Source organism: Cupressus sempervirens, chromosome 7 (assembly GCF_028749045.1).
Source record: "Cupressus sempervirens isolate cs-2001-9-10 chromosome 7, ASM2874904v1, whole genome shotgun sequence".
Taxonomy (NCBI): Eukaryota; Viridiplantae; Streptophyta; class Pinopsida; order Cupressales; family Cupressaceae; genus Cupressus; species Cupressus sempervirens.
This window is the reverse complement of record NC_143124.1, coordinates 267,682,545-267,695,948: the sequence shown is the minus strand read 5'-3', so window position 1 is coordinate 267,695,948 and position 13,404 is coordinate 267,682,545.

The window sequence follows — 13,404 nt, the reverse complement described above, 5'->3', positions numbered from 1 at the left end:
CAGATTTTTTCCACAGGGATCTATTAATTTGAATGAAGAAGTTGAAGAAGAAGTTGAGTTGCCCTTTGAAGATGCAAGTCCCATTTTCCCCACAGTATCATCACCAAGAGCTGAATCCCTAGATATATCTGGTCTCCAACCTTTCACTGAAATATTGACCAGTTTTCTTGATAACACTACCTTGAATCTACCAGTTGTTAATCACCCAGTGCCTAACCTTCCTTTTCAGTAGCAACCCATAATCCAGTCCCACCAGTCATGGAAATGCTTCCAATTGAATTTGAACACAAGACTTTGAGAACAACCTTGACCTTAGATATTGATCTTCCTGTAGCACAAAGAGAACATCTCCTTCATCTTAATTCTTTGGATGAAATGCGCAAGACCACTTTAGAACATACTGAACTGGTGCAAAAATAGAGAAAAGATTGGCATGATTCTCATATCCTCAACAAACAGTTCAAAGCTGGTGACTGGGCATTATTGTATGATTCCCGCATTACGGATATGCCAGGGAAGCTGCAGACACGATGGTTAGGACCATATCAAATCATCCATGTCTTTGACAATGGAATGGTTCAACTAACCACAATTGATGATATGCCTTTCAAAATGTTGATCAACGGTCATCGACTTAATCTTTACAAACAACCTCAAACAAAAGTTGAATTCATGCAACAGTTCGAACAACCAGATCCAACAACAACTCAAGTATCTCTTCCTGTAGCTGAAGGTGAAAACCTTTCTCCTACTCTTCTTCAACATTAATTCTAATTTGCATGTCCATAATAATAACATTATGTTCGCATAAAGTCCATTTTCTTTTCATGGTATTTCTTTCCATTCATATCTTAATCTTCCATCCAACCACGTCACTCCATTTCTTAATCTTCCATCCACTCACTTTCTACATACTTACGTTTTTGTGTTTTCAATCAAATCTGCACATGCTAATGGATGCTGCCAATTACATTATTTCTGCCACATTTTTTTTTGGAGCATGTGACAATCTGCTTGGCAGGTATAAACGTTTTCAAACTATTATTCATTTATAAGTTTGCAGATTTTGTTAATTATATCTAATACGGCATAGTCTTTATAATTACGGCGTATTCCAGTCCCTAACGCATACTAGTCTAACACATGAGGACACTTGTTGTAAACTTAGCAGGGGGCAAGGGAGTGTCGTACTATTAAAATGAGATGCCTGATTAACTATGATGATGGCATTACCCTTTATTAATGTGAACTTTTTGCCATAAGTATGCCATGTCAAGTGTTGTACTCCCACTTTCTGAATGTATTTTTCTTTGTTTGTGCCAAAATTTTCATGCTAAGCTATGATGTGACCTATTTTTTTAAAATTTTGGCATTTGAACCATGTTTTCAGACGATTTCCATGCAAATTCATGATTTAATTTTACCTAAAGTTTAATTATGACACATAACAATTAGTTATGGCAATTAATGTTTCCCAGAAAAGAAGCGGTGAAGCGTCTGAGAAATAATGCAGAGTTTTGAAGTTTGCATTCAGAAAGGGAGAGGGAAATGGAGTAGCAAAAGTATCAAGAAATGGGAGGAGGATTACAAAGAAAAGAGCCAGTTGAGCACATTTTGTTGCTCTCTGATGTAGAAGCAGTAAAAAGATTCAATGCATGCGGGTGGTTAGGTTATTGTTTGAATTTAACAGCATATGATGAAGAAGCAGCTATAGAATTCACCAGGACATTTGATGAAGATGAAGCTTCTATGTGGGGTTTGACAGTAATTGCAATAGAAGAATGAATTGTAGAAGTAATAGGGTTACATCCTGTTGGAGAGCATTATCCGAGCTCACATGATGCTAGGTCAGCAAGGGCTCAGTTCACTACCCCACATGACCCTCCATTGGATGTTACAAAGCAGGGGTGCAAGAGATTGTCTTTGCCACCTCCATACCCTGACCTAGCAATGCATGTCATCAGGTATTTTACTTGTGAAGGAAAATTTTCTCACTTACATGCACACCATTTTAAGTTGCTTAGTTTTATAAGGCACAACATTGCCGTGAATCTCCCAAATTTTTTGTATAATATGCTCTATATTAGTGGGGAAGAGACTCAAAAAGGGAAAGATAATTCTGTCACTCACCACGCTTTGATTAAGTTGTTAATAGAAAGGTCTCTTAGGGATGTATCCCCTTTGACATGGAATGACTTTGTGAAATTTAAAACCCTACAACCTCAAGTTGACCCTAGTGAACAGCAGGGTGAGGAAAACGTAGTTCCCAATAGTGAGCCTGCAGAACAAGATATTGAGGGAGCTAAAACAAAAAATGCACAAGGGATTGAACCAAAATTTGCTTCCACTCAAGCGAATGTGCCTCCACCTAAACAAGACATTCCTAAACCCACTACTAGTCAAGCCAAAAGGAAACGGAAGTCACCAGAAGAAACCGTTGCTCAACAAAAACCTAGTCCTGCAGTTTAGCAGCAGAAGGAAACAAAGAAGGTTCCTACAGCAACTAATCCTACAGCAGTGATACTGAAATAGAAAAGTAGGCAAAAGACAATAGTACAAGAAGAGACTCCTTTGCGGAGAAGCCCTAGAATGAGAGGGCAGATTTTTGAAAATATTATTTTGCCTAAAGAACTTGCTCCAGAGTCTCCTGTGCAGATAATTTTTGACGATTCTCCCCTTCATACTGAGATGACAGAAGCTTCTGGTAGTCCTCCTGCAGTATGTGAGCAATAAATTAATGACACCTTAATGGATTTACCAAGTGTTTCAAGTCATGAGAATTAAGTAGTTCCTGAAAGTCATGATTCGAATATTGCCTTAGTCCCCTATAAGTCAACATGGATAAATAGTTTGGTGGAACATCTATGGTGGGAACGAAAAAAGAAAAAGGATTATGAAAAGGATAACAATGCCATCACCTTGCAAAAACTCATTTTCTAATTATATGGACAACATTTATTTGCTGAAGTACTATGGAAAGAGGAGAAGAAAAGAATGAGCAAGATCATAACATCACAAAATGAGGAGATTGAAGAGTTGAAAGAATAGCTAGAAAGACAGAAACAATGCATGGAACATGCACTTAAATTAGCTGATTAAGCTCTTGCTTGCAGACCACCTCCTCGAGTATATGCTTTTTGTTTGGAAGAACAATATCAATTGTTTCAATTGATGTTAACCCTCAAAAATGTAAATGCAAAATTCAAAACCGCACAAGAGTTTTATGGGCTGTATCAAACCTTACCACCATGGCAACAAAATCTATTGTGTGAGTTGTATATTCATAATTTTGTCATTCCTATAGAAACTGAGTGGAATCCTTTTCTCTATATAGGAGATGTGTATTTGAAAGTTTTAATGTCATGGATGTCTAATCAGGCGAATTATGACAGACAACTGGTTAATTATAGAGATGAAGAGAGAACAAAACCTTTACCCTTGAGGGCAGAAAGTAAACAACTAGAAGAAATACTTCGAGACTGGTTTACATTAACCTATGGGAAGAGTAATCCAGACATTAGAAAGAAGGTATTTGCTGCTAGAGCCAAAGTATATGCCGAATATGAAAACTTGCCATACTTTGCATTCCAAAGAGCTATGACCAGAGTAAGAGGTAGATGGGCACGGTTACCTGATTCTCTCAAGAAATCAGAACCGCACAGTCCTATTAATTTGGAAGCAACACTAAATAGAGTTCCAAAATATTTAGAACTAGGAAAGCAACTAAGGCTAGAGCTATGGTGTCCTTTAACCATGCAACCTCCAATGCTTTTATGGCCCCTATATGATATTGATGTTGACAAACTTGATAAGTTGCAGGAAGACCACAAGTGAGAAGTATGGGAAATGACCAAAGGATTCTATTACACCTTCAAGAGCAACAGAAAGGGAAAGACAGAAGTTGGGGAGCTCAGATCTTTGACAAAGAAATGTAATGCTTGAGGATAGGCATTAGTTTAGCAGGGTGCAGATGATGAGTCTTAAAAATGCCTTTATTTTGTTATGTTTAGGATACTTTATGATACTCTATTTATCCTTGTTTTAACAGTTATAAGCCTATGTTTGTTAAACCTTTGATGATTTATGGGGTAGAAAAACTATGTCATCCTTTGCCTAAATTATATCTAATATGCAGTATTTCATATAAATATCCAAATGTGCATTCTTATGTTTGAATTTAGTTTGATGGATCTTTATTTGCAAATATGTATTCTGTCATAACTAACCTGATGATAAGGATTAAAGGATGAGCAGAAGAATCTAGAAGTTGGTTGCCGACAACATTCAAGGAGAAACGAGCATTAAGGAACAACCACAAAAAGGAAGTTATAACCACTCTAGGAAACATGGCAACAAATAAGGAGGAGTTTTTTACGAGCCATTACCTTCTCTGCATTTACATTGTAACAAGCAGATGCCACAACTTCATTGCTCCCTCCTCAATTGCATTATCCTTCCTTTCCACTTTTAGTTGTTCTCGTATATTCTCTCCTGCGGACTTAACTTAGGATAGTTACTTTTCTGTTATGTAATAAAGAGTAGATTCCCTATATATGTCAGAATCGACTCCTATGTTCAAAGTTCTTAGTTCTTAGATTTTATTTTTAGGTTTTGATAAGTTTTATCGAGAGAACACTAATTCACAGTTTTGTTGTAGTTGTGTTTTACAATTCTGAATTATGTAATGACTGATTAATGAAATGAATTAGTTCTCCTTAGTTTCTATCCTGTGTTGGTAGATTAGAGAAGCCAACCAAGGGGGCCCACTTGGAAGGTGGATTAGATTAGGATAGAATAGATTCATTTTACTAAGCATTAGCAGTATTTTAAGTAAGACGTAGCTAGTTAATTCCTTCCTGTAGCATCACACTTCATGAACATTCTTGCAGGATCTGTGAGAACAGTCTAATGGATGAGTCAAGATGGAATCTCTGTTATCTTGTCATTGTGTTTTCAACATTCATAGATTCATTAGTTTCCTTTCCATAGCAGTAGTGCAGTTTCCTTCCTTTGCATTTTTACTTTCCTGCAGCACAAGCATAATGATTCATCAAGATACCTAGTGCATATACTATGCCGACCATTTCAAGTATACGTCCCTGGGTTGACAATCTAAATGCACCTCATGGTAGGGGAAAAGTAGCCCTTAGCTTGAATAGATTATTCCTAAGCCAGGCCTAGCGCATGACTATGGAACACCTATTGTGAGGCAGTTCATTGACTAAAAGTCTATTGTAGTGTATGCCGAGCAAATTTATTGGATGTTGAGTAAACTTTAGTTGATGTTGAGAACCAATAAACTTTAGTTCGTGCTGAGTGATATTATAGAGGATTTAGAGCAATGCGGTATGTGTCGAGTATCAAAAGTAAGTTAATACCGAGTTGCTGCATTATTTGAAAGATCATGAATTTGATAGATCTAGGATAACAAGATTATTTTCTTGGATTGTGTTAACCAAGTGGAAAATAAGATTGATAAGTTGATGGCATAGAATTCAAGGTAAACCATTTTTTAGGAAAATTCAAAGATAATTGAAGGAGAAGTTTGTAGAAGAGATATGAAATATGGGGTAGATTCATTGTATACTACCTAATCTATCCTAACCCTAAATTGGATGATGGAGAATGAGTAGAAAAAGATCTTAGTTTCTTATTTATAGGAATGGTTGGATAGAAGCAAGGGTTGTCATGGACGAGAACCTAAGGAAGACAAGGAATCGAGGGTTTTGCTTCATTAAGTGACCTAAGAGAAGAGTCTGCATTGGCATGTTAAGCAGGAAGGCTTTAGGGTATGAATGCTTGAAGGTTGAATAAGCTATTATAGCTAAAATATGTGAAGGCCAAGTAAAATGGAGGACTTAAATAGAGATATGTAATTTGCAAATGGAGTTGTAAGTAGTTATCAAATCAAGCCTTAATGTTACTCTCTAATAATTGTATCACTCTAGTGTAAATCCTTTGGATTAAGGTTGACCTATTAGTCATTTGTAAATCCTTTAATCAGGTGACATTCCAAGCGAATGGTCTAAAGTCCTCTAATAAGGCTCACTCCTGACAGGGTGATTGAAATCCTTTAATAGGGTCACATTTAACAGTGTGTATTATAAACTTTAACAGGGTTGACCTTTCACAGGGCATCACTTCAGAAGAGTTAAATAGGGTAGCATGTTATTGGTGGTTTTTTACAAATTGGGTTTCCATGTAAATCATTGTGTCAAATATTTTTTTGAATCTATTATGTTTTATGTTTACATTTTTGCAAGTTGATTTGACAGTAACCTACAAGTTTTAAGTGATTGCATAATCTTATGAATGCATGCATGATGATAAATGTTTTATGGGTTCATTAAGCTATGAAAAGTTTTATTTATACATCTAGACCTTGGGTAATTGATTTAGCCTCCTCTTAGTTATTCTAAAGTATTGCATAATTGGTATCAAAGCCATCTTCTTAAGAGGACTAATTTGAAGGTACTAGAAGCACAAATATCAAGATGTCAAAAAGAGAAGTAGCCAAGCTTAATAGAGATAAATTTCCTGCATGGAAATGTTTGATGAAGATACACCTTGGAGGGCTTTGAGATCATACAAAATATACCATTACTAATAAGCATGTTGATCCTGCTAGAGCCCAAACTACTAAGGATATGAAAAAGAAGAAATAACACAACTGGGCGATGCTAGAGATTACCTTTGTAATATGCTCTGCCAAATTTGATGATATCAAAGGTCTTGATAGTGTGAAGAAAATGTGGGATGCCTTAACCACCATTTATGGAGGAGACACTAATGTTCTAAGAACTAAAGCTGAAAGTCTTAGAGGTAAATTTGATGATATGAGAATGGAAGAAGGTGAAAATATTGCTTAATATGTCACAAGGATAAAATAAGTTGCAAATGCAGTAAGAGGAGCTACTAGTAAAATAGATGATGATATTATACTAAGAAAAGTTTTAAGGACACTATTACCTATATAAGCTATTATAGTTTCTACAATTTAAGAATTGAGATGTATTCTAGGGAATAATCTGTCACTTGAAGGTCTGGTAGGTAGGTTCACTAATTTTTAGGTATCTAACTTTGATAATTACAAACATGAAAATATTGAATCTTCTTTCAAAAATAAGGTGTCATTGAAGGAACCTAATGAGAAGAAGAAGAAGAAGAAGAAGAAGAAGAAGAAGAAGAAGAAGAAATATGTGTCTAGTAATAGTGATATAGTTGAGGAGGATATAGAACAACTTGAAGCACTAATGGCAAGAAGATTCCACAGATGTAAAGACAAGTTCAAAGGTAAATTACCTATGATTTGTTTCAATTGCAATGAGGTTGGACATATTGCTGCTAGATATCTATAGAAGAGAGATGAAGATAGCAATGACTACAAAGAAAAAGGCAAGAAGTCTTGCTATATTACTGAAGAGGAAACAAAAGATGAATATTATGAACATGATGATGAAGTGGTGTATGTTGCAATGAAGGAAGAATCTGATGAAGATGAGGCAAATGCACTTGTGACTTGTGTGAGCAAGAATGAAAAATGAATCATTGACAGTGGGTGTTCACATCACATGATTGGAGACAAAAGTAAGCTTATTACCCTAAATTTTTATGATAGAAATAGTGTCAGATTTGGTAATGATGCACCATGTCTGATAAAAGGAAAAGGTTATATAAAACTCACAAATAAGATTTTATCCGACAATGCTTACTATGTTGAAGGACTTAACTATAATCTCTTGAGTATGTCATAACTGAATAATTTAGGATGTAATGTTGAGTTTGAAAACAAGATTGCTAAAATATATGACACTGATAAGAAACTGATTGGAAAGAGTTACCAAAGTAGGAGTAATCTATTTTATCTTAATATAGAGGATTCTACATGTTTAATTGTAAAATTTGATGATGTGTGGCTATGGCACAAAAGGTTATGTCATGTCAATTTTGATAACTTGGTCAGTATCAGTAATATGAGAAAAGTTAGAGGTTTTCCTAAGTTGAAGAAACTTGATAATATAATGTGCAAACAATGTTAGTCAAGCAAAATGACAAAGTCAAGTTTTAAGAGTAAAGCTCATACCTCTAAAGAAATACTAGAGATGATTTATACTAAATTGTGTGGACCAATTGGTGTGCAAAGCTACAAAGGAGATAAGTACATTATGCTATTTGTTGATGATTATTCTAGAATGATAACAATTATGTTTCTAAAATGGAAATTGAATGCTTTACAAATGTTTAAGTGGTACTTATCAAGAGTTGAGAAGGACATGTTTGAGATTTGACAAAGGAGAGGAATTTACATCACATGAGTTCGAGATGTTCCTTTAATCACAGAGGAATCAAAAGACAAACATCTACCCCTAGAACCCCTCCACATAATGGAATTGCTAAAAGGAGGAACAAATATATAATGGGTTGTGCTAGGATACTTATGATGGAGAGGAATATTGCTTTGAAATACTAGATAGAAGTTGTAAGTATAGCTGTCTATACCTTGAATTGTGCATAGGTCAAGAAAAGTACTCATTCAACACCTTTTGAACTATGGTATGGATACTCACCAATTGTAAAATATTTTAAGGTATTTTGAAGCAAATTGTATATTCTCAAAAAATTCAAGAATGGTATACTAGATGCAAAAAGTGATGAAGGTATATTCCTAGGATGTTCCACAAGAAGTAAAGCTTATAAGTGTTTAAATACTAACACTAACAAAGTTGTGGAAAGTGCAAGTGTAAATTTTGATGAATATACAGAAGTATATGAGGCTGAACCTATGAAAGAACTAGAAGAATACAAATAATTTGTATATTTTTATGAAGGTATGCCTGCTAAAGAGGATGCTACAAATCAAGCTACAAACCAACAAGAAGTTTTAGTGACTGGTCAGTCACATATTATGAATGTCGAGTTACATTCAGGAACCAACATACATTTAGCTGCCAAGTTATAGAATGAAGTTGAAGCACATTCTAATTCTGAGATTAGTATATATGAAAGAGATTTGAGCTACCTGATATAGATGTACAAAGTGACTCTAAAGTTGAAAGACAAAATGAAGAAACTAGACCTAAACCAAGATTGTCCAAATATGTCAAGAGACATCATCCTACTACACAGATTATTGGAGATAAAAATGCTAGACCAATGACAAGAAATATATTGAGAAATGATACATGTTTACTAAGCATGAAAGAACATAAATCAGTGAAAGATGAATTAGAAGATGTGAACTAGAGTAAAGCCATTGAAGAAGAGATTGAACAAATTGAGAAAAACAAAATATGGAATCTAGTTCCTAGACTAGAAGACAAAAATGTGATTGGAACCAAGTGGATATTTAGAAACAAGCTAGATGAAAATGGTTAAGTAACAAGGAACAAGGAAAGTTTAGTTTACAAAGGATATGCACAAGAAGAAGGAATTGACTATGGAGAGACATTTTCTCCTGTTGCTAGATTGGAAGGAGTAAGAACTTTACTTGCTTATTCTTCATACAAAAGTTTCAAAGTTTATCAAATGGATGTTAAATTTTCATTTTTGAATGGCATTTTAGAAGAAGAATTTTACATAGAAAAGCTAGAAGTTTTGTTGATGTTAACAATAAGAACATGGTATGTAGATTACACAAAGATCTATATGGTTTAGAACAAGAACCAAGAGCATGGTATGAGAGACTTCATAAATATCTTGTGAAGATTGGATTTGAAAGGACTAATAATAATAGAAATCTATACATGAAGATAGAAAAAGGCAAAGGTATTTTGTTATCTGAGTTTTTTTTATTATGATGTCATATTTGGAGTTTAAGATGCTCTATGTAAGACTTTTGCAAATGAAATGAAGCAAGAATTTAAGATATCTATATTTGGAGAGATCAAGTTCTTTATGGGTTTGCAAGTATATTAGATGAAATAATGTATATACATCATTCAGTCAAATTTGTCAAAAAAAATATTGATTTTATTTGGATTGAAGGATTCCAAACTAGTAAGTACACCTATGGTGACAGGATAGAAGTTGTTAAAGAATGATGATTCAACTAAGGTGAATCAAACATTGTACAAGTCTATGATTGGAAAATTACAAAATGTAATACATAGTAGACCTAGTATTGTATTATCTATAGGGACAGTTACAAGATTCTCTACTAATCTCGGGGAGACTCATTTGATGGTTGCAAAGAGAATAATGAGATATCTGAAAGAAATACAGGAGTATGATCTATACTATAAGAAAAATGAGAAATTTGAATTAAGAGCCTATATTGATACTGATTGGGCTAGAAACAATGATGACAGAAAGAGCACTAGTGGAAGAACATTTTTCTTAGGCAAGAGGCTGGTTACATAGACTTGCAAGAAACAAAACTACACTTCACAATCTACTACTAAAACTTAATATGTTGCTGCTACTATAAATTGCACAAACATTGTATGGATTAAATATTTACTCAAAGGCATCATAGAACCAATGACACTTTATTGTGATAATACAAGTGCTATAAACATATCAAAGAATCCTATGATTCACACATAGACTAAACACATTGCAATCAAGTATCATTACTTGAGAGAATTAGTTCAAGATAAAGAGGTGAAGATGGAATATGTTATCACAAAAAAAAAAATTACAGATATCTTTGAAAAAGAATTACCTAAGGATGCTCCTGAGTATCTAAGAGGTAAAGTAGGGGTGATACCCCTATCAACGACTATCTAAATAACAAAAGGATTGCCCTGCATCAAACAAGCTGATTTTTATATGTTACAAATTGATGCAGTGGATCTTATTCTAGGATTTTTCTAAAGTAATCAAAGAGATAGAACTACAAGTAATTCACATGTAAGGTGACAGAGGGAGAAACTCAAAAAAGTTCATATCTACATATTAAGATGACAAGTCTTCGGCATTTTTGTCAAAGAGGGAGATAGTTACCGATCAAGGAAAAAATAAAAAAGAGGGAGATAGTTATTGTTCAGGAGATATATAAGAAATTGGAGATTTATCCTAACATCTACGTAGTAAGAGGGAGATATATGAAGAATTTTAGAAGATAGAAGTTGCTAATAGAGGGAGAGATTTCAACACAAAGATTTTTATTTTTATTTTCATATTTTGTTGATCATATCATTTTAACTGAATTATTTTTGTTGATTAGTTTAGGTTTCCATTAATGCCAAAGAGGGAGATTGTTGAGAATAGATTGAGGAAGATTGTTAAAAGAGACTGTAGGGAACAGATTGCTACAAGTATGATAAATATGTTTCAATCATTATTTTCTCACTAATGTCAAACTTGCTATTTGCCAGTAAGACAACTACTTATATGATTTAAGTACTATCACTTATTTGATTGATGAAAAGGATTTGATCAAAAGATGTAACAATAGCACCTAAAGGAAAGGTTGAGTTACGATATGAAAAGGAGTACAAGAATCAGTTAAGATAGTGATAACATGATGTATTGAAAATCTACTTAAGGTTACAAAGTTTGGTTACACTAAGTGAGTATAGAAGAATAATTTAAACAAAGTTTGTCTTCCAAGCTTGACCGAGTGGATAGTAGGTGTCTAGCAAAGTCAGTGCAAGCTGAACAAAAAACTAGTTAGAGCCGAGTAAAAGTCTATTCTAATGTATGTCAAGAAAAAATAGTGAATGTCAAGTAAAGTTTAGCTGATGCCGAGCAATAGTAAACTTTAGTTCATGCCAAGTGATTTTATAGAGGATATTGAGTAACGCAGTATGTGCCAAGCATCAGTAGCAAGTTAATGCCAACTGGGTGGACTATTTGAAAAATCATGAATTCAATGGATTTGAGCCAACAAGTTTGTTTTCTTGGATTCTTTGAACCAACTGGAAGATAAGATTGATGAGTTGGTGGCACAAAATTCAAGGTAAACCATTTTTGAGGCAAATTCAAAGAGAATAGAAGGAAAAATTTCTAGAAGAGATATGAAATATGGGGTAGATTCATTGTATACTACCTAATCTATCCTAACCCTAAATTGGATGATGGAGAATGAGCAAGAAAAGATCCTAATTTCCTATTTATAGGAATGGCTAGTCAAAAGCAAGAGTTTTCATGTGCGAGAACCTAAGGAAGACAAGGAATCAAGGGTTTTGCTTCATCAAGTGACCTAATAGAAGAGTCTTCATTGGCATGTAAAGCAAGAAGTCTTTTGGTTATGAATGCTTGAAAGGTGAACAAGCTATCAAAGCTGAAATATGTGAAGGCCAAGTAGAATGGAGGATTGAAACTGAGATATGTAATCTTAAAATGGAGTTGTAAGTAGTTATCAGATCAAGCCTTAATGTTACTCATAATAATTGTATCACTCTAGGGTAAATCCTTTGGATTAAGGTTGACCTATCAGTCACTTGTAATTCCTTTAACTAGATGACATTCCAAGTGAATGGTGAAAAAGGGTAGCATGTTATTGGTGGTTTTTCCCAAATTGGGTTTCCACGTAAATCATTGTGTCAAATGTTATGTTTTATGTTTACATTTTTGCAAATTGATTTGATAGTAACCTACAAGTTTTAAGTGATTGCATTATCGTATAAATGCATGCATGATGATAAATTTTTTATGGGTTCATTAAGATTTAAAAAGTTTTATTTATACACCTAGACCTTGTATAACTGATTCAGGCCCCCTTAGTTATTCTAAAGTATTGTAACAATCATAGGCATATTAAGCTCATCTAATGAGGTGTTATCAAGTCTATCTATACTCTTTTTTAAGGATCCTCGGCAGGTTGGCAATACTCTTATTCGTAACTTTTGTTTGACCATCAATCCATGGATGGTAGGCACATCCAAAATACAAGTTAGTTCCTAGTCTCTTCCACAATGTTTTCCAAAAGTGTCTTATGAATTTGGTATCCTTATAAGGAAAAATACTTATAGGTAGCCCATGAATCCTATTTACCTCTTGGAAAAACAAATTAGAAATATGACAAGCATCATGGATAGTCTTGTAGGGTAAAAGGTGAGCCATCTTACTAAATCTATCCATAATTACATAGATGTTATCATATCCCTACCCTATTTTTGGTACACCAACTACAAAGTCCATACTTATGCATTCCCATGGTCTACTAGGGATTTGAACTAGTTAGTAAAGACTAGTATTTAAGGATGTCCCCTTGGCTTTTTTGCATAATATGCAACTCTAAACATACTGCTTGAAGTCCCTAGTCATCCTAGGCCAAAAATAGAACCTACTGATTAACTCTTGAGTCTTGTTGACCTACAAATGATGACTAAGTGAGCCCAAGTGAACCCACTAATTTACAATGAAGAACATAGAGGAATGTGACTCCACTTTCATCGAAGATGAAAAGAAGAGCAATGAGTTGTTGGGCATTGAGAACACATTCAGTACTAAAGGACA